Raw genomic sequence first — 21,110 nt, forward strand, 5'->3', positions numbered from 1 at the left:
AAGTAAAATTTACAAACCAAAACAAGTGAAATTTTTCAATTCGAAAAATGTTCTTTTAAGTAATTCGAATTAGTTATTTGAACACTTGTAGAACCTTTTCATATATAAATGTCCGGTACATTGAATACAAGCAATAAAACATGTTCACACTTCTCGAGATTGACTATGTGTTTTACGGAAATAGTTCATGGGTGGTACAAAATACATTGCAATTTCCTTTGTCGTGATATTAGTCCCAATTGATTTAGTACTACAAGCGTGTCGCAATGGCAATTGCTACTTGACCTTTATAAGCGCACACAAGCCGGAATCGATACATCACTTCGTTACGATTGACAAGAGAAAGTATTGAATTAAAAACCAAAGACAATTAAAATACATTTATTAAAAATAAATAAAATGTCTTAAGCAATGCTACAGCAGAGGAATGTAAAAAGAAAATGAGTGGTTTATTATAACGAACGAAAAAAGTCAGTCAAGATTCAAGACAGATGTAAATAGACAGTGAAACATTAAATTCAAAGTATAACTACTTATTAAGTAAGTAGGTTATGCGTTTTTCCAGACTATGATCTACATTTATGTCAAATTTCATCGAGGTCCGTTGAGTTGTTCTGGAGATAGTCGTACCTTTAAACAAACATCCATTCATCCAAACTTAGTATATCATATATTTATAATATTAGTAAGATTAAGAATCACACTGCTACTGTTAGAGGGTTAACCTTGATCTCATATTTAAACAAAAATTTCACCGCATCATAACTAAATTGAGAAAAATGTTTGAGGTTACCTTTAAGTCTAACAAGTGCATCTCAGTTATTAGTCTCTAATTAAACGCTAGAAAGGTTGACAGCGACATAACAAAGTGGCACAAGAATAGAGTCTTCACTTTCATTCGGTGCGGCCGTCGCCCATGACCCCCACCGTTTGCTATTTCCGTCCGGAAGCGCGGGCCTCGTGTATTTTGTCCGTAAAGTGAACCGGACACGGTTGCTATATTTGAAGAGGATTTTTTATTGTTGATTACAGCTACGAAGTTAATTGCCGACGTTCCCTGTTATTAGGGTTAGAATTGAAAGGCTCAACTATGTCACAGTTATTTTCTTCGCTACATGTGGTTGCTATTCTGTCAAAAATATTTAAAAATGGAAATGTTTTCGTAAATGTATTGGATTTATGTAAAGAGTTATTTAGTGCTAGCTGTCGCCCGCTACTCCGTCCGCAAGGAATAAAAAAAGCGTAATTTGTAGCCTATGTCTTCTTCCAGACTATGTTCTTCATTTATGCCAAATTGCAGTGAGATCCGTTTAACTATCCTGGAGACATATCCTAAAAACAAACATTCACCCATACATCTAAACATTCTCATTTCTAATATTATACAGGAAGATAAGTAAGATTTATTGTGCATGTCAAAATCTGTTTTGTATGTGGTTAGAAAACGTTATGTCCAGTTTCAAAATTCATTATAGTATTAATATATCTCCAGGCGTTAACAGATTGAGAAAATAATGTACGTTCCAAACTTACTTACATAAGTGAGAAACAATACATTTTATTTGGTGTCAAGAAACCCAGAGTATTTGAAACACTGTCGAACTCGCTTCGCACAGCACCACTGGCCAACATCCAGACTGCATTAAGATTTTGATTCATTGCACAGTCTATTGAAACAGAGTCTGCGGCGGCGAGCAGCGCGCTGTTTATCTTTTTAATCTAGAGAAATGTATCCGGTTTCTATAACCTATATGTTACTCCGCTGGCTGCGGTTTGAAAGCTAATGATACCACTTTATATTTGATGCACAAATTATCCATTAGACTTATAGAAATATTTTGTTTTAGGTAAGTTTTTGGAGATTTTTTTTAATAGCAATACAAGTGAGTATATACTTAGCATATCTAATATATAAAATTCTCGTGTCGCGGTGTTAAACTCCTCCGAAACGGCTTGACCGATTCTCATAAAATTTTGTGAGCATATTAAGTAGGTCTGAGAATCGGACATCTATTTTTCATACCGCTATTAAGTTTTTTTTTAACTTCGCGCGGACGGAGTCGCGGGCGACAGCTAGTAATGTTATATCAGTTTTAAGAATGGTGATGGCTATATCTGTCGCCAATAGTTGCGACACTAAGGGCTGATTAAGGGATGATTAACTAAACAGTTGCTAAATGTAGATTTTCATAGTGAGTCAATACGATGGTAACGACTTGAACGTGACAGTGTTACATTGTGTTTAAGTGAAACAACTAATTTAAATCAGATTTTATTTCCAAAATTGACAAACATCATCTGTAAATCTTAACATTTGTAATAAGCAATAATTATTAATAGTTATTACAGTACTAATGTAAGTCTTATCATAAAATAAAGGCAAATAAAATTAAGGAGAAACATATCTCAGGAAAAAGGTTCATTATGTATATTAAGAGGGTTAAGCTGAGGATGTTATCGCTGCCCGTTAATATGAAATGTGGGGCGGACGTGTTGCGTTAAGCAAACAATACACGTTAGGTTTTTCAACAACGGTTTAAAACTTATATATGCATTACACACAGATAAACCCTAGTGTGTGTGACATAACTACAACTGCGTATACTATAGTGCGGTTATGTCTATCGGTTATGACTGCAAGGTTAAACCCTTTATGAAAACCTAACGTGTGTAGCCAGCACTACAGTAAAGTTACTACGCACGCAGAAAGTTAAACATGTTGTGTTGCTCTGACTATTGTCCTATCACTAAATAAACATCGAGATTTAAAACAAAATAAAGTACTGTATGAAATATTGAAAGTGCTTATACTCTTATGGTGTTAATTTTTTTTTTAAATTATAAGGTAAAAAATTATAACAAACTTTTACAATTAAAAAAAAACAACTTTTTACAACATGTCCCCTTGCTGGCCATTCAGGTCCTAAGAGTGTAATATAAAAAAACATAAGCCGAAAAAAAACCAATTATCACAGCGAAAGTGGCTAAGTCATAAAATAAACTCGGTGGTACACGACGCGCCCGCAACCGGCCATTTCCCCTTTTGCAAATTTCGTTTGTACTCATTTCGAGTTTATTACACTTTGCTATTGTTTTTAGACTCAATTTTCGATGAGATTTTGTGAAATAACAATTTGTTAATGTGTAAAAAACAAGATATAGAAATTGTCAAAGTCGATTATAGGGGTTAGATCTCAAGAAAAGAACGTTAAAGGCACAACTAACTTCTTATTTGAGTTGGGAAAAACTAAAGCCTTATAAGTGATTTTACTTAATACATGATGTTAATGTTTAATCACCGCTTTCCAGTAAGTTATCTCTGGTTACAATTCTTATAAACATATCTGAAGCTATTCCACTTTTATGCTCACGAGACTTATCCATAAGTAGAGTGTTGCCAGTCTCTTTAATACAGGAATAAAACTATAATCACTCGACACTGGCCCAATCCGCTGAGGGAGAACCATAATCAAGAAACTGAACTGAACTGAACCTATCCTTTTTAACTTATAATATGTCTGGAAGAATACCACAGTTAGATAAAATTATGAAATCAATTTTATAAAACCACTTTCTGTTCAATTAAACTTGCATTACTTAAATTTTGATGTAATATAAACTTTATGGGACCGTTGAGAACATCTGTACTATTATAGGATAAATGCGTTGTTGGCAACATTGTGAAATTGAATAAATCAAAAGTGCGTTCTATTGTTAATAATTGATTTGGGCACGAGCTTCTGCTCTTATTAGAATTACAGACATGCAACACAACATTGAATTAATTGATAAAGTTCTTTATTGACACAACATGATAACTCAAATTTGTATTATTTTTGATAACTCACTCTTAAACGTGACTTAGTCGACGTGGAATAAAAAAAAACTGAGTGAGTATTCCAAATAGTAAGCATTTTCTAAATTGCACCTGGATTCGTTCTGTCCTTCTGTTAAAGTACAATATTTTTTTTTTTAAATAACAAAACAATGTAATTCAGTGTTTCAAAATCTAGAGTATAAATATACACTTATATAGAGTTTGTATGTATATGGACGTTCTCTTGGACTTCACGTATGTACTCGAAGCATATTGTGGCGGCGTACTTCAATCATTTAATTAGAAGTAGGTTCGTTTGACGTCGCAAAGAATTCTTTTGTGCCGGTTTCGGTATTACACTGCAATTGAATACCGGAGCATTTCTAAGAGTGCTTTTAAGTTTTGTAATTGCTTCTTAAAATAAAAAAAAGTATACAGATATGTTGCTGGCACAAAATTTAAAATAAAATTGATTTCATATAGGAGTGAGATTTGAGAGGTCGTAATGTTTTTAAATGAAAAATGATTTGATTGTTCAAGAATATTAATCACCTAATCATAGTTTAGATTGGCTGGATACTAATGATGCAATATATTTATTTATTTATTTCCTATAAAATGTTTGTTTCTTTAAAGGTTACGTATACACAAGGAGTTCTACAAAGTGGAGGAATAGCGAATATAAAATAATTATGTAAAAGATATATATCTTTGTTACATATCTTACTTAGAGTCTTGTTCTTTCCAATTTGCGTGAAATTACCGCGAGAGAGAATTCAGTTCAAGTTATTAAAATTGTACCTAAAAAAGTCGTCATAGCGGTAAAAGTGGCCAAGTCGTAAAATAAAAGTTTATAAGCCTGCCGGTCGTCGCCGGGTAACCGTCTTTTTCGCCAATTTGGATTTAACTCATTGCGTACTTATTTGCTTTGCTGATGTACCTATATTATCCGGTTGCTTTATAAGTTATATTTACGAATATATCAGAGAGACAGTGAATTAAAAATGTTTTTACAAATAAATAAAATGTTATACTCAGGGTGAGAAAAGGATAAAGTAGAGACAATGGTCATCTCAGTTTTGTGAAAAGACAAGTGTAACAACACTTAATTATACAAAAAAAAATATATTAATTTTTCAAATGCAATTAGCTTAGAAATATTGAAATTTTTTGGCATTGAAAATATGTAAATTAGAATTCAGTATGTTTTATAGGTCAATTTATATTTATTCGCTGCTTGTATTTTAGGCAGCTTGCCAAAGCTTTTGTTTATTGATAGCTTTTTTATAATTATAAAAAGCTGTATACCCAATTATTTCTGTTTTAATTAACGAATTGTTAATATCATGTTTTAAATGTGCATGGATGAAGTTTTTGGTGAAATTATTATTTTATACATCTTCGATTAATAATTAATTTTCAAAGGTTGGCAAATAACTCTGTGGACACTTCAAACTTTTTCGTTTTAAACATTTAATTCCTTTTTCCGCTTTCTTACAGCAGCGGTCGTAATCGAGTATTTTTATAGTAAAAGTTTAGTTGAGCTGAGTGACAGATGTCTTTGTGGAAGAAATTGCGGTCAATATAATAGGAAATTGAACATGTTTTACACACGATTAAAAAGATTTTGCTTACAAAATTATTGTAGAATGTTCTTTAAACGTAGAACTCCACAGTCGTGACAATTGTCATCATCATTAGCTATACTATAAGTCTCCTCCGAGGTGCTCGGAGCCTACCCCAAGTTAGGGGTGACTAGGCCATAGTCAACCAAGGTAAGAATACAACATGATGAAAAGAAAGATAAATACTGCACACTAGAAAAAAGAAGAGTTTTAGGAGGGGTAGCAAAACTTTCTACTTTATTCAAATTTACAATAACATACGCAAATTATTAGTTTTATTATTTTCTAACAGATGGCGTTAGAAATACAATTAAATTTTAATAAAATGAAATCTACTTTTTCAAATAGAAAATAGAATTTTTACATTAGATAGATCTAGAAATATATGTATTAAAACAGTTTCTTAGTAAAGTGTAACAAAAAACTGTAAACATTGTGGAATAGTATAGTGCCCTCTTCGCTCGCCCTGATCACCGATTTTGCATGACAGTTTAACCCTTGCAGGCATAACGGAGTTTCATTGTATAATTTTAAAATTGTGTCACACACTTTAGGCTTTGCCTGTAAGTTATGGATGTAAGGTTAAAACCGAAATACAAAATCTAACATGTATGGTAAAGATAACATATTTTTAATGTATTTGATGTAAGTTATTGAAGCGTATAAGCCTTTTTAAATATATAAGTTACGACTTCTTGGTGGTTCAGATTAAAAAAAATCAAAGCTTTGAGTTAATGTTTTAGTTCGTAAAGTAAAGGACCGCGGTGAGCGCGGGCCGTGTAATGTTTGCCCATGGGAGCGCGCCCGGCCAATACTTAAACTGTCGTTAAGTTTTAATCCAGGATGTAAAATGGATTATTCTGACATATTTTATCCTAATCTGTTCCAAAGTTTAGATGTAATTAAAGAACAAACATTTAAAATAATGGAGATAATTGTTAAATAATTATATTACCAGATTTAAATGTGAAATATTGTATTTCATTTTTGATAACATGAACCAGAAAGGAACACAATACTGGGATGTTTATAGAAATGGTCACATACATTAGTGCATGTTACTAAAGTGTGACAAGGTGACATAATTTTATACTGTGGAGTGATTAATATTATTAAAAATGATATTGTATTCGAAATTTCTAATCTCGTTTTGGGCAGAGTTCGCAGATTAAAAATATCAAAAGAATGGCGCGAAGGATTTAGAAAAATATTACATCCATCGTGAATTTACTCAAGCCCGTTAAACAAAATCATAGCATATTTTCAAAGTTTTTGAATGAAACCTGTGAAATTCATTTCTTGTAAGGGATTTCTATTGAATTTTTATTGTTATATGAAACACAATCCTTTTAATAAGTCACTGTTTGTATTTTCATCATCAGCTCACTATACGTCGCCAGTGAGGAGCTCGGAGCTTACACCAAGTTAGGGGTGACTAGGCCATAGTCAACCATAGCCAAGTGCGGGTAGACTTCACACATATCATTGAATTTCTTCACAGATATGTGCAGCATCACAATGTTTTCCTTCACCGTAAGAACGTCGGATAAATGTACATATGTAAATAGAAAATCCTAAAACACATTGGTACATGGCGGGACTCGAACTCAGGACATGCAGATTGCAAGTCTTAACCCCTGAGCCACCGACGGTGTCTTTATTTTACTAACTCAATTTTTTTAAATTTTCATCATAAGATGGATGTTACAAGCATATAATAAAACATAAAATTGACAAATATGTTTATTGATTTGTAAATGTAGAAGCATAATTTATTTTACAAGTCAGGAATCCAATCCATTTACATTTTCAATTTAAGTACTGTAGGAGCTTAGCTACGAGTTCTACGGTTATTTCTACGAAACGCTACGATTCCTTTTCTGTCTCTATTAGTTTGAATAATTTGAGGTAATTACTTATATGCATTATGTAACAAATGTTGTTTACTCGTAAAACCTGTATATGTTAACATTTCAACAACATGTCTTGGAAAAATGGCTTCGTGATTAATGTTAGCAACGAGATCTTGTAAATGATTCCACCTTTAAAGTAACGACGGCTGTAATATTGACAACCCGAACGTTGTTAGACGGCTTTAGACGGTATTGTACATGGCAACAGGGATCAAATTCTAAGAGCAGAGGATATTAGGAATCGAATTTCGGGGGTAACAAGATCAGAGAGCGATGTGTTTAAAACGATACAAGATTGTTTCTTAAAATTAATCTGAAGGCTTGAGAATAAAAAGGCAGCAAGTTTTTAAAATAATCACAAGAATTAACTTAACAAAGGGTTTTCTTTTCTGAAGACCAGAGAAAAAATTCTCCAAATCCATTTTTTGTTGGTATTAATAATTCTACTTGTTCGAAGGATTTTTATTAGAAAAATAGTAAGTAAAATGTTAAGAATTCAAAAGAAAAAGATAAATTTAATGAAGCCTTAGTAACAATAATAATGTAGGCAGACATTTCTAAGTATCAGTACTGTTAACAAGACAAAGGAAATCAATTCTGTGACCAATGGGATCAAATTAAACAGAACATTATAGTGTTTGAGCAAAGTTTGACTCTTCGTCTACGTCTTAGCTCCGAGCTATAACAACTATTAAAATATATATTTACCAAGATGTGAAATTGCCATTAACACTCCTAGTTCTTTGTTAACAGATCTATGTCAATGCATTTAGTACGATGACACACCTTTTCCTTTATACAATTTGCTTTTAAAAAAATCCAATAAATCTGCATTATTATTGTTTTGATTTTTATTATCTTTTTTCCAGTCGTGTTTTGTTTAGCGCTGCGCTGTTTTGTAGTAAATTACAAGTAGTTTGGGGTCGTCTATTAAAAACGTGATGTTTTCAGCAACTTTTTAACCCCAACCGGTGATTGTTAGTGAGGTCTTAGACTCACTCTGCCACCTCTGTTTAAAATCGCTTTTTTTAAGCAGGCAGTAAATAATATTGGAAAATATAATAAATACACGGAATATCTTATTGTAGCCCTCCCTACCTTCTCGTGATATTACGTGTTTTTTTTTCGGAAAGTTGGGGGGGTTGGTTTCGAGCCTCACCTGATTTATGGACTTTCCCTTAAGTATTATTAAGCTATTTGTAATTACTTTCCAAAATTTTGATTGTTAAAGGCTGATTTGTATCTAAGTAAGATATTAAAGGAAACCACTCTATTACATCTTTAGTCCATTTTTCCTTGTTAGTCCTCATTATATGTCCAGTCCAGTTCCATTTAAGTTTTCTTACTGTTAGTAACACGTCTCTGACCTTTGTTCTTTTCCTTATTTTTGAAGTTGGCCATCGATCTCGTATTCTTATGTTGAGCATACTTCTTTCCATGTTACGTTGACAAACTACGAGTGTACTTGCTTCGGCAGTACATATACTAAAATTGGAACGATACAGAGAAGATTAGCATGGCCCCTGCGCAAGGATGACACGCAAAATCGTGAAGCGTTCCACATTTTTGTCAAATTAAAAGATTGGAGGACGACTTGCCAAAAGGATGGAGACGGTATGCCAAGGATAGAGAGACGTGGAAAAAATTGGGGGAGGCCTATGTCGACAGACAACCTGACCAAAGCGGTTGCCAATAAATTTAGTATTAGTTGTTAATTGTATTTAGTATGTTAATTAGATTTAAGAATACTACTGTTTTATAAGAATAGCATGTAAGTTAAAAAGGTCAGTGAATAAAGGCTTTTATTATTATTATTATTATAAGATATTAAAGGTGTGATGAATATTAATGGGTCTAGCTTTGTTAGGCGTCCGGATAAAGCCGGACATAGGTAAGGTTTTTGCTTGCGTGACCGGTCAAACTAAACGGTTTTCTGGCTTTTATTAGACTTTTTACATTTCCTAAACGAGAGTGTACCTATTAATACTGAGACAAAATCCTAAATAATACAGGGTGTCCAACCTTTCTACCCAAACTGGCTGGTCTGTCCGGCTAGTAGGTTTGGCGACCTGGCAACCCTAAATGGGTCTATGAATACCTCCTTGTTTTAATAATTTAGATCGCTGTAATTTATTCATATTAATTACTAGTATTATCAAAACGTTAAACTTTTGATTTATTCGTTCGGGAATTGTTGCCAAGTAAGGTTCCAGTAATTGTACATTAATTATTATTTTATTAGCGCTGCGCCGCGCCGGTGCTCGCTCCCCGAGATATTGTTTAAATTGTGATTAATTACGGGGAAGTTATTATTTGTGACTTCGAGTTCGTATTCTTTCCAATTTGGCATCGGGCCATTGCAGCGCATCAAACTGTGAATTTATAAGTGTATTTGTTTTACTGAGTACTGGATGAAATCGGAAAAACATATTTAAGAATTTTTTTATTGTTTCACATTTTTTAGAGCACAAACTTGTTCTGATATCCTTAGAAAATCTTACCAAAGTGTATTTAGATGGTTTTGGAACTAATACAGAATAAGATAAATATAAAAATATGTTCATTTACTTTCTGAGATGCAAACATTTAAAAAAAGTTTTAGTTTTATTTTTTAATATACCAATGACATTTTTGCATATTGTTTTCAAAATAATAATAAAGTTTTACATCTTACTTCTTACTAATATTATAAATCCTAATTTTAGTTTAACGGATCTCATTGAAATTTGGTATAGTTGTTAAACATGTAGTCTGGAAGAACGCACAGGTTACTTACTAAGTTTTTTTTAATTCCGTCCGAAAGCAGTCGCGGGCAAAAGCTAGTCATAATTTATATTGTAGAAATCGTTCCAAGTACCTTCTACATTTACGCTCAAAAGAAACATCGCTGAAGAGGCTTCATACGAGATGGGCACTTCAACCTCCCGGACCAATGTCTCTCCCCTTCCCATTATGAAAAACGCATCAGATAGTACCATTGTTAAAGTACCTCTGCGTTTAATTCAAATTGTTCCTTATTGCAAACGCTTCAGTACGACATGTCTGGAGTTCGCGTCTCAATTTATACTGGTTACGAGTAAAGCTATAAAGTTAGAAGTTTAAAAAAAGATTGGAACCATTTGTTACGAGGATTCTGCCCACTTTAACGCGCGTCACATCGTTGCTTTTTAAATAAGTGTATATGATTTTTAAGTGAACTATGAAGAAATATAGAGTTGAATGGAATCGCAGATAAATAAAACATCAGAGATAGATTTGTGGTTCTGTTTTAATGTTTGAGACGAATTTAATTGTTTCTATTTTTACTTATTTAATGTTTAGATGTGGTTATATAAAATCACTCTATCTATTATCAATAATTTTGTACGTATTGTATTTTTTTTGCAATAAATAACGAGGATCGAAATTGTCCAATGTTATTCAAGTAATTGTGAATAATAGACGGCAATTGAGAGTAGAAACTTTAACCAGGGCGAAGACAATATTTCATATTTATTCATTTTGTTGTTGCTCACGAATTTATGACATAATTTCATCAACCTGCCCTTATCCCTATGGAGGGTCGGCACAGTATGTACTACTCCTCCATACATCTCTATCAGCCGTCATATCTGAATTTACCCCCTTCTTACGCATATCCTCTTTCACACAATCCATCCATACTTTCTTTGGTCTTCCTCTACCTTTATAGCCATCCACATTCAATCTCATTACTTTTTTGTTTATATGATTGACAAATATTGCTCGACAATTTATGACATAATTTGTCGAGCAATATTTAAGAACATTAAACAAGTTTAAACTGCCTTTGTAACTAGACTCCGGGAAAGTTTCGGTTAAAATTTTATATTCATTTTGTGAGATACGTAATAGACGTCCTTTATTGCTTTGTATTTTTTAAATAAGCTATAAGCATCTTCTCATATGAAAAAGTGTTCTTATGCTGAAGTAGTAGTATCCTTTGTGGATATCCTGTGAGTTATGTCGTTGTATTAAAACATTTACTAAATGCGTCTCGAGCATTCTAAAGAGGTTGTACCCGGTAAAAGATTTATTGCTTAACTCCTTAAATTTTGTTTACACTATGATGAAAATACTTTAAGGCGGTAGTCGACCCTTTAGATTGGACGGATGAACGACTGAACTTGTATTCGAGCCCCCGGCATAAATCTACATGAGATCTCTGTTCTCAGCGAATAACTTACACTACTTATACAAAAACGAAGAATTGGTTAAGTAAAAGTATCATAGCTGAAGTTATTTCTTAAAAATAATAATATATAACAGTAAAACTAAAGACATAGTTACTATTTTTTTAAATAAATTGGTAGATTATCGTATAGTTAATACGGCAGAAATGTTTAAATATAGTTCAAACAATAGACTGGCAGGACTCAAGTCTACAATCTATATTTTGTAGCTTCATTTTTTATGGGAAGCGTCTATATTTATAATAGCTGTCGCTCCAAATCCGTCCGTGTGGAATTAAAAAAAAAAACTTTATTTGTAGCCTATGTGTCTTCCAGACTATGTTCTACATCTATACCAAATTTCAGCGAGATCCTTGCAGCCACTCTGGAGATGTCTTGTAACATATATCCATCCATCTATACAATACTATACATACATTCGAATTTATAATTTTAGTAAGATTATAAATTTCCATTAGTGTACAAGAGGCTTAATTTTGCATATCAAATTCTTTTTTAATATAATTCTACACTAAGGGTCACCATTAAAACATTAAATGAGTATAAAGCATCTAAAACATGGTGTGAACGAATGAATCTTTACACAAAGTGTACTTAAACTTAGAAGCTTTGTATAAAGATTGTACTACACGGTATTTTGAGTGACCGACATCAATGTAACTCCACATTTCAAATAAAAGGTAATAGAGCGGGAGGATGCAGGGTTCAAATTAAATTGGTCGTTACTCCGACTTCGAACAATGATGTATTTTTCACTTTTCTTTATGGGAAACCTTTGTCGAGGGAAACATAAAGGTTTGTGAAGGGCTGGCAAAACTTATACGTGAAAGTTTAAAGAAATCTGATTGTTAGAAATTCTCCGAGTGAAGATAATATCGTTGGAAAGTTTGTTGTGTTAACTTTGAGAAGGTTTGAATTATTGATAAGTAAAACTTATGCTTTTCGTACACTAAGAAGAATTAAAAGAAAGAAATATTATTTATAAACTCGTCTTTATTTTATTTACATTTATTATGAAAAATATTCGATCCTTGAGATTGATCCAAAAATTGTTTAATTTCTATAAAACGGATTTCAAGAATTATACGATCGCCTTCTCAAAAACATATCATGACTATCGTTTGCAAATCCTATCTTTAAATCGGTTAAATTTGAACAAAATTAATAAGAAATGTTTGTAAGAAATACCACTGACAAGCAAAAAATATTCGAGATCTAATATTGACTTCGGTCGTTGCTCAACTGTAGAACATTTTCTTATTCAATTTGATGGTATCATATACTTACTAGTTCCGTGATACCACACTATTTCGTAAACAAACGACTTTCGGTTTGTCATTGGGGTTTCTATCAATACAATAATAATCACTGCTTGTTGTCATACTGCCCGATGACGTCACTTGTGCAATCCATCTCATGTCATCCGTGTTATAGATTCCTTACTGCTCTGTGTCAATCTGACTTACCTTAAATGACTTAAAAATTTATAAAATCACATATTTTAAAGTTGATAAATGCCGTCTTAATTTTTTTTATGTATATGAGCTGTTTTTATACCTTATAACTTTTATATCGCACCGAGTTAAGTCATAGGGATTGGTGCTGAAGGTTAGACTCAACTAAGTTATAAAACGCTAAGCACAACCAGTGTAACTTAAAACATTAATTAGGGTTAAACTCATTACCTTTAGAGCTACTCTGCATAGTGCTTATAGTGACCTCGTGCTTAGTTCAAAGTTAAGGTCAATTTGTAAGCTTTAAGTCCTTACTTAAACGAGATGGTAAACTATTTTATTTTTTCAATATATTAATAAAAATCAATTGTGCTATATAGCCCTAATGAGATGATGATACACTGGCAACGATGATGGAATGTATGAGCGAAACGGCGGTTGCCTCATGCGGTCTTAAACCTAAACAATATTTGATGAAATTGTAGTGGAATGATTTGAAACCGTTCTATATGTGTACGCAGTATTCGTGTTAGCAGATTCGTACATGCAATACAGGACGGACACGGTCGTATGTCCCCGTTATTGGCTGGCTGGTTGACCTGTCACATACAAGCGTGTCGCTGCGGCGTTGCTTACCCGATGCTCAAACAAGTGGTTGTTTATAAACCTCGATATCAAACAACTCGTTTGTTTATTGATCAGTTAGTTTATACTCATGCCTAGGAATTTATTTTAAAGAATACTCTAATGTCTAAAATTATTCCTGAATAAAATAAATGTTAACTGTCTATGGTCTATGGTGCAAATTTTATGATAAAACAGCGAGTGCACTACATTAAATTTTATCTTAAAAAATATAACAGGTTAAAGATTTGTAAAGGACCCTTAATTTTCTCAAGAATTTTCTCAATCGAATCAAATTTAACTTAGCTTTAGTGAACATCTAATTGAAGAACTAATCTCTTTACAGTTTAACATTCCGACCGCGAGGAATTAAACATCTGAAGTACGGCAATATCGAGTGCCTGATTGTAGGTTCTATCTCGTTCCCGAATTCCTTAACTACCTCAAAGTGCAAGATCCGAGATATTCGGGCTCTAAACTTTCGCCACGTCTTAGAATTTCGAATGCACTGTATCTGATTTAAAGCTGCTGGCGTCAGTATAACTTGAACTTTAGTAGTTATGATACATGTTTAAAAATGTCAAATTTCGTCGAGATTACTCTCTAAAGATCATTAAAGCATTTGCTTAGCTTGCAAAAAAAAAAACTACACAGAAATCATACATAAAAATGAATTTTTAAAAGGAGAAGTACAACCAAATTAAAAAAATATTGTAGCCTGAATATAAGGCTTGGTGTGTTTAATATATTGTTTAAGTAATTTTTTATTTTCTTTTTTTGCAAAAACTTTATATCAAATCATGTATGTATAAATAAAAATGCGAAACGAGAGAAATTCTTGCTTTTCTTTTCACACAAACCATACACACTTTCTTTGATCTTCCTCTACCTTTGTACACATCCACATTCAATCTCATTACTATTTTGTACATTTATCCGACGTTCTTACGGTGAAGGAAAACATCGTGATGCAACCTGCAGATATCTGAGAAGAAATTCAAAGATATGTGTGAAGTCAACCAACCCGCACTTGGCCAGCGTGGTTGACTATGGCCTAGTCACCCCTAAATTGGGGTAGGCTCCGAGCCCCTCGGTGGGGACGCATAGTGAGCTGATGATGATGATGATGATGACTATTTTGTATATGTGATCTGATTAGAGAGATGATTCTCCTCGAATAATATGATAAAAACGGTTATAAATTAATTCGAATCGTTTTTTTTAATTTATTTTTAATTAAAATACAAACTTTACCACGACTTGCTAGTTTGTAATCATCCCGAAGTGCAAGATATGCGGGCCTCCAACTTTTCTCGTCCTTACAAGTTGCAATATCAGAGCCTGAGAAGCCGGTCGCTTACTTGCAGGTGGATCTGTAATCACTTGCTTCGAATTTGATGTGTTCTGAATTTGTTTTAATTTTTGATATGACAAAGGTGAAAATGTAACAATAATTTGGCTCAGTAGCCTGCTCTGCCAAATGCCTAGAAAGACAAAATTTCGCTTCGAAAATTGAAAGATAGTTTTATTGTTCATTTCAGAATTATTATTGTACAAAGGGTTCAATATTGGTATTTATTATACAGTTAGTACTCGGTTGATTTCAAAGGAAAAATTAATTAAAAAATTCTTGTTGTCATGACAATTATCCTACTCACTTACTTTTAATATTATAGGTTCATGATATATTGTCAAATGAGATGATATTTAATCTAATTAAAATATATAACATATTTATAATTCCATAGTATATCTTGTGTGGAGCACTATAATAAATGAGAGAAAAATTTAACGAACCTTCGTCGATCTTTGTTTATTTCGAAGCAAGTCTCCAAATAACTCAGAGCATGACTTGTATAAATTATGCTTTCTCTACAATGTAACATGTTTCATTTTCTTTGTACATTTCACACTACTCGAAAATGTCATGACACTTAGTATGGGACAACGTATTTTATTAATTATGAGTAATAAATAATTATTCGTTGTAGAAATCGTATACGAGTATACAAGTAAAATTGCGTTTAAGATAAAACTAGGCTTTAACCACCTTTCAGGTATAATTATGAAGCAATTTTGCAGTTCGTATAAATATATTTATCAAAATATGAAACAGTAGGATGGATTCAAGGTTCTGATATGCAAATCTTATGTCCAAAACCACACTAGCGTTTAAAAACGCTGGCTAAGGCACGACGTATCCACAATGGGGGGCTTAACAAGCGGGACCAATAGCCCGGTAACCGAGCGCACAAATCTCATGCAGATTTATGCCGACTGCATAAATACGCCGCTCCTGCCGTGCCCTCGCCTTTCACCGGAATTGTGCCACGCATTCACTATACTACGCTTGCTGTTAGCATACGCCGAGTGGCTCAGTGGCTTAGTGCCGTGGTGGCTCAGTGCCGTGGTGGCTCAGTGCTTACTAGATTACTGGCGCAATGGCTCAGTGGTGACACTATAAAAACATAAACAAGTACCATTGATAAAATCCTGACACTACTTCTCTAATTCTTTGACACAACACAAGTAGTTCTTAATTAGAAAATGATCATGACTTGTGATGTAATTTAATAAACAAGGATTTCAAAATATACAAGTAATATGCAAAGTGTACCAACATACAAGACACAAGGAGCGAATACGTCAACGCCTTTTATGTCAAGGATTACAATGCGTTATACAGCGCGGCGTTTACAAAGACAGGCTGCGTTTTTATGTGTGCTGCGTGTGAAATGAGTCGAGCGAGCCGGTTTCGGGTTCAAAATGTTCCAGTAAAAGCTATGGATTCATTCATTAACTTTTCTCAACTAGGTTATGGGAATAGCATTAACAACACATACTATTGTCATTAACATTTTTTGAGAACTAGTTAGTTTCATTATTTTAAATTATAAAACAACGCATGTGTAGTTCCTCTGTTATTGTGACGAAATTATTTTCCAATATAAAGATATACAAATCGTGAATGGTCAAAGAGAGAAAAAATAATACAGAGAGCAATGTATTGAGGCATATTTTTTATAATTAAAACGGCCAGGTGACTGAGGTATATCTCTCCAATTGTGCTCTGTTTCGGCAACTCTCGTACGACAAAAATAGTAGTCACGCAGTCATAAATTTGTCGTTTAATTGAGAATTTCTCTCAAGCGTAGGAACAATATACATTCGCGGAGTTCTCGAACGCTCGGGATTGTAAAACAGATTAACTCTCTACTATTGTTGAGCTCGCGCTGTCACGTTTATTTTAGCCTGTTAGCGTTGGTTTCGGAGACTTAAATCTCTATGTAAAACATATCATCATCACTGTCATTATCTTTGACAAAACAGAGATATTAATATGTTTCATACGGTGATTTTGGTGTCAGAAATTCACCATTAGTCGTATATAACTAAGTAGTTGTCAAATGTCACTGTTGATGAGAATACCTTGACTTCTGGAATTTTCCTCTTCGGTTACAACGGACGGCCGTCCGCTGTAAGAACTTTTGGGCGAGTGACCCCGACACCCCGCACAGTGTGCAGGCGCATCCTCCCCGCACTTCAGACCCCTTCGCCGCATTAGTCGCATAATAATATAATCCTACCAGATTAAATTGGCGGCTCGGAGTATGGCGCGTTTGCAACTACTATTATTACTATTACTACTATTTAATATTAACATTAACATACTCCCCCCATTGAAAGTTTAACTTTCAATAGTTTCTTGGGTTAATAATGGGCATATTTTCATTATAGCCCGTCGTAGAATTCCCTTTGTTGTTTGGACATCCACAACTCTGCAGACACCGTCAGCTCCAGGATGCAGTTGCTTAATGCGACCGACGATCCATTTCATAGGTGGCATGTTGTCTTCCTTGATAACGACGAGATCACCGACCTTATATTGCTTGTTGTGAGTTTGCCATTTGACTCTTCTTTGCAGCTCAGATAAGTATTCAGTACTCCAACGTTTCCAAAAATGTTGTCGCAATTGTTCTAGAAGCTGGTAGCGATTAAGAGTAATCCTCTCCGTCACAGGTGAGGGAAGCGACGTTAGCGATCGTCCAATCAGGAAGTGGCCTGGCGTAAGTGGATTTAGATCCGATGGATCAGCTGACAAAGGGGTCAAAGGACGCGAATTTAAAATTGCCTCTATTTGGGAAAATAACGTAGATAATTCTTCAAATGTTAAATTGGTATTACCAGCAATTCTTTGTAAATGGAATTTTGCTGCTTTTACACCTGCCTCCCAAATACCACCAAAGTTCGGGGCATAAGGCGGGATGAACTTAAAGGTGATACCTTCTTCCCGCGCAAATTCGCTAACTGACTGGTTACAGGCTTGGGTCATTCTGTTCAGTTCACCTTTTGCGCCTACAAAATTTTTGCCATTGTCGCAACAAATCAATTTGGGTTTTCCACGGCGTGAAATAAACCGACGGAGACAAAGTATAAAAGCATTAGTTGTTAAATCACTAACGACCTCTAGGTGTATTGCCTTCGTTGAAAGACAAACGAATAAACATAAATAACATTTAGATGATTTAGCACCGCGACCTTTGCGATTTATGATTGAAAAGGGCCCTGCAAAGTCAGTACCACAATTCTCAAATGGAGCAGCAGGAGTCACTCTAAATTGAGGTAAGTTACCCATTATTTGTTGCAATGGTTTTGCTTTTAATTTTGTACAAGTTATACATTTGTTTACGGTAGTTTTAGCTAATACACGGCCACCTGTGGGCCAAAATTGTTCACGCACTGAACTTAATAATTGTTGGGGACCACAATGAAGTAGTCGATTATGTTCATGCATGAAAAGAAGTTTGGTAAAATTATGTTTAGAATTGATCAAGATTGGATGAATCTGACTGTATGAACAATGAGATGCATTTTGAATACGTCCTCCAACACGGAGAACTCCTTCCTTATCTAAAAAAGGGTTAAGTGACACTATATTTGACTTACGATTTAATGAATTTGTATTTTTTAAAGTATGAATGTCGTTTGGAAAAGATTCTCTTTGGGACAATTTTGCTAAAATTATTAACGAATTTTGTACTTCATCGGTTGTAAGTTCACCAGTCTGACGTGCTGAAGGAGTAACTTTACAATTTTTTATAAAACGAAACACATATGCAGTTACTCTTTGTAATTTAGACAATTTGGAATAATGTTGAAATGGTATTACACTTTGTTGAATTTGTACACTACATGCAACCTTTGTTTCAGGTAAATTTAATTCAAATTTAGTTGGAGGCCAATCAACTTCATCTTTGATTGTAGCTTGTATAACAGCGTGATGTGGTAAACAGTAACCGAATTTTGGACTTTGAATTTCCGTTAAATGACCTAACCTTTCATACTCATGAATAAAATCAGCATAGTCTTTTTTAACATCAGACAATTTCGTCAATTTTCTTTCTAAATTTGTAAAACGCCTTTTAGCAATGGCATATGAATCACCTAAAGCATCTTCAGGTTGTTCAGATAAAGGAATTGTTACAGAGAATCTACCATTTGGTAATCTTTTAGTAGTTTGTATAAAATGAGATTCACATAATTCCTCATCTTTGGATAAAACATTAGAGTGGGAGGATATTTCTTCCATTTCCCAAAATTTGGCAAGAGATTGTCTAATCTCTTGAGAAAAGTTACACTTAACATTAGCTGATAGTTGTGTTGAGCCGGTTGGACCAGCAACGAGCCAGCCCAACTTTGAACTTTGAAGAGTGGGTTTGTTTCGCCCCGTTTTAATTAAATTGGACTCAACGATATCCCAAAACACATCTGCACCTAACAGAATATGTATTTCAGAAGGACGGAAAAAGTTTGGATCAGCTAAAGTAATATTGGACGGTAAGTTAATTTTAGTTGTATCTACTTCTACACTAGGAAGAACACTAGTAATTTGTGGTATAATAAAACATGACACATCTATAGTAAATGGGCTAGATCTAGACTTTATTGTAATATTACATGATTCAGAAACTTTGCTTACAGTATCATTAATACCAGAAATTAATATTTGGTTTTTATTAGAACATGATAAATTCATTTTATTTTTGGCACTTTCAGTGAGAAAAGATGATTGACTACCACTGTCAAGAAGAGCCTTGCCAAGGTAAGTTTTATTTGTTTTAGAATCAATGATTTCTACTTCAGCGGTACAAAGTAACACTTGATTTGATATCCTGGTAGATAATGAAACTGGAGTTGAAACAGAACTAGAAGTATTAGGATACTCATTGGATGAATTTGAAGGTAAGTTACTATTATTAATATTCGGTAAATAATTTTTTGTATTCTTACTATTTGGATTATTATTTGGATTATATCTGTGTAACAATGAATTATGTTTTTTCTTACAAATTCTACAAGGCCCCAATTTACATTGAGAATGATGATGACCTTGACGGAAACAATTTATACATAATTTAAACTTAGTAACTTCTTTAAATCTATCTTCTAGGGTCATCCCTTTGAATTTATCACATTCATAGAGAAGATGACTTTGTTTGCATAAAATACATGATTTATTATAAGCAACGCCAGAAGATGAACTTACAAACGACTTAGTATATTTATTTTCCTTTGGAATTTGTCTTTCAAGTTTGGAGACATCACCCTTAAATTGTACAGTTTCCAGAAAGTCTGCACGGTTCCTCAAGAATTGGAAAAAATCTTTGAGCGTGGGAGAAGTAGTTGACTCACCCCTACTTTCCTCCCATTTGCGAGCTGTGACACTATCTAATTTTGAAGTCATGATATAAATTACTAAAGTGTCCCAAAACTCAGTAGGCTCCTTTAAATTATTTAACGACTTTAAATTTTTTGAATATGTATCAATCATAAATCTTATAGCTTTGTAGGATTCTTTTGGTAAAGGTTCAAATTGAAATAAGGCCTTTAAATGATTGTTTACTAAAATTCTTTGGTTGTTGTACCGATCACAAAGAAGATCCCATGCTAACTTATAATTGTCTCCGGAAAACTCAATTGACTGTATTACAACAGCAGCGGCTCCCTTTAGAGAATTACGCAAGTAATGGAATTTATTTATTTGGGGAATCATGTCTACTTGGTTAATAAGAGAATCAAAAGTGTCTCTAAATTCTAACCATTGTAAATAGTTTCCATCAAACACTGGTAAATTAATAGTCGGCAGTTTAATATTTAAATTGTTATGAACACAAGAACTCTGAACTGAGCCTTCATGGCTGCATGAACGATTAGCATTAGATGTACTATCTATAATCAACTGTGTTGTTGCAATTAGACTACAAAAGGAATTTTCTATTCTTTCTCTTTCTTAAATTTGAATTTCTAAATTATCATCGCTAAGTGTTTCTATTTTATTTTGAACATCATCAAACAAATCAAATAAATTTCTAAATCTTTCTAATCTTAATTGCAATTCCGAACACATAACCGCAGTAATTTTTTTGGGTTCTATGAGTTTCATTGGTTCCAAATAATTTTGATAA

The 21,110-nt window shown here is 33.5% G+C and overlaps 1 long non-coding RNA gene and 1 other non-coding gene across 2 annotated transcripts in view; both read left to right on the forward strand.

The window, feature by feature from the left end:
• The window catches only part of LOC106718998, a 62,653-nt gene that overhangs the window by 6,800 nt on the left and 34,743 nt on the right, over positions 1-21,110 (forward strand). The window lies entirely within an intron of this gene.
• Positions 8,817-8,923, forward strand: LOC123720960. The gene has a single exon (XR_006756119.1). It is a non-coding gene; the product is annotated as a U6 spliceosomal RNA (small nuclear RNA).

Source organism: Papilio machaon, chromosome 4, assembly GCF_912999745.1.
Source record: "Papilio machaon chromosome 4, ilPapMach1.1, whole genome shotgun sequence".
In the NCBI taxonomy this organism is placed as follows: Eukaryota; Metazoa; Arthropoda; class Insecta; order Lepidoptera; family Papilionidae; genus Papilio; species Papilio machaon.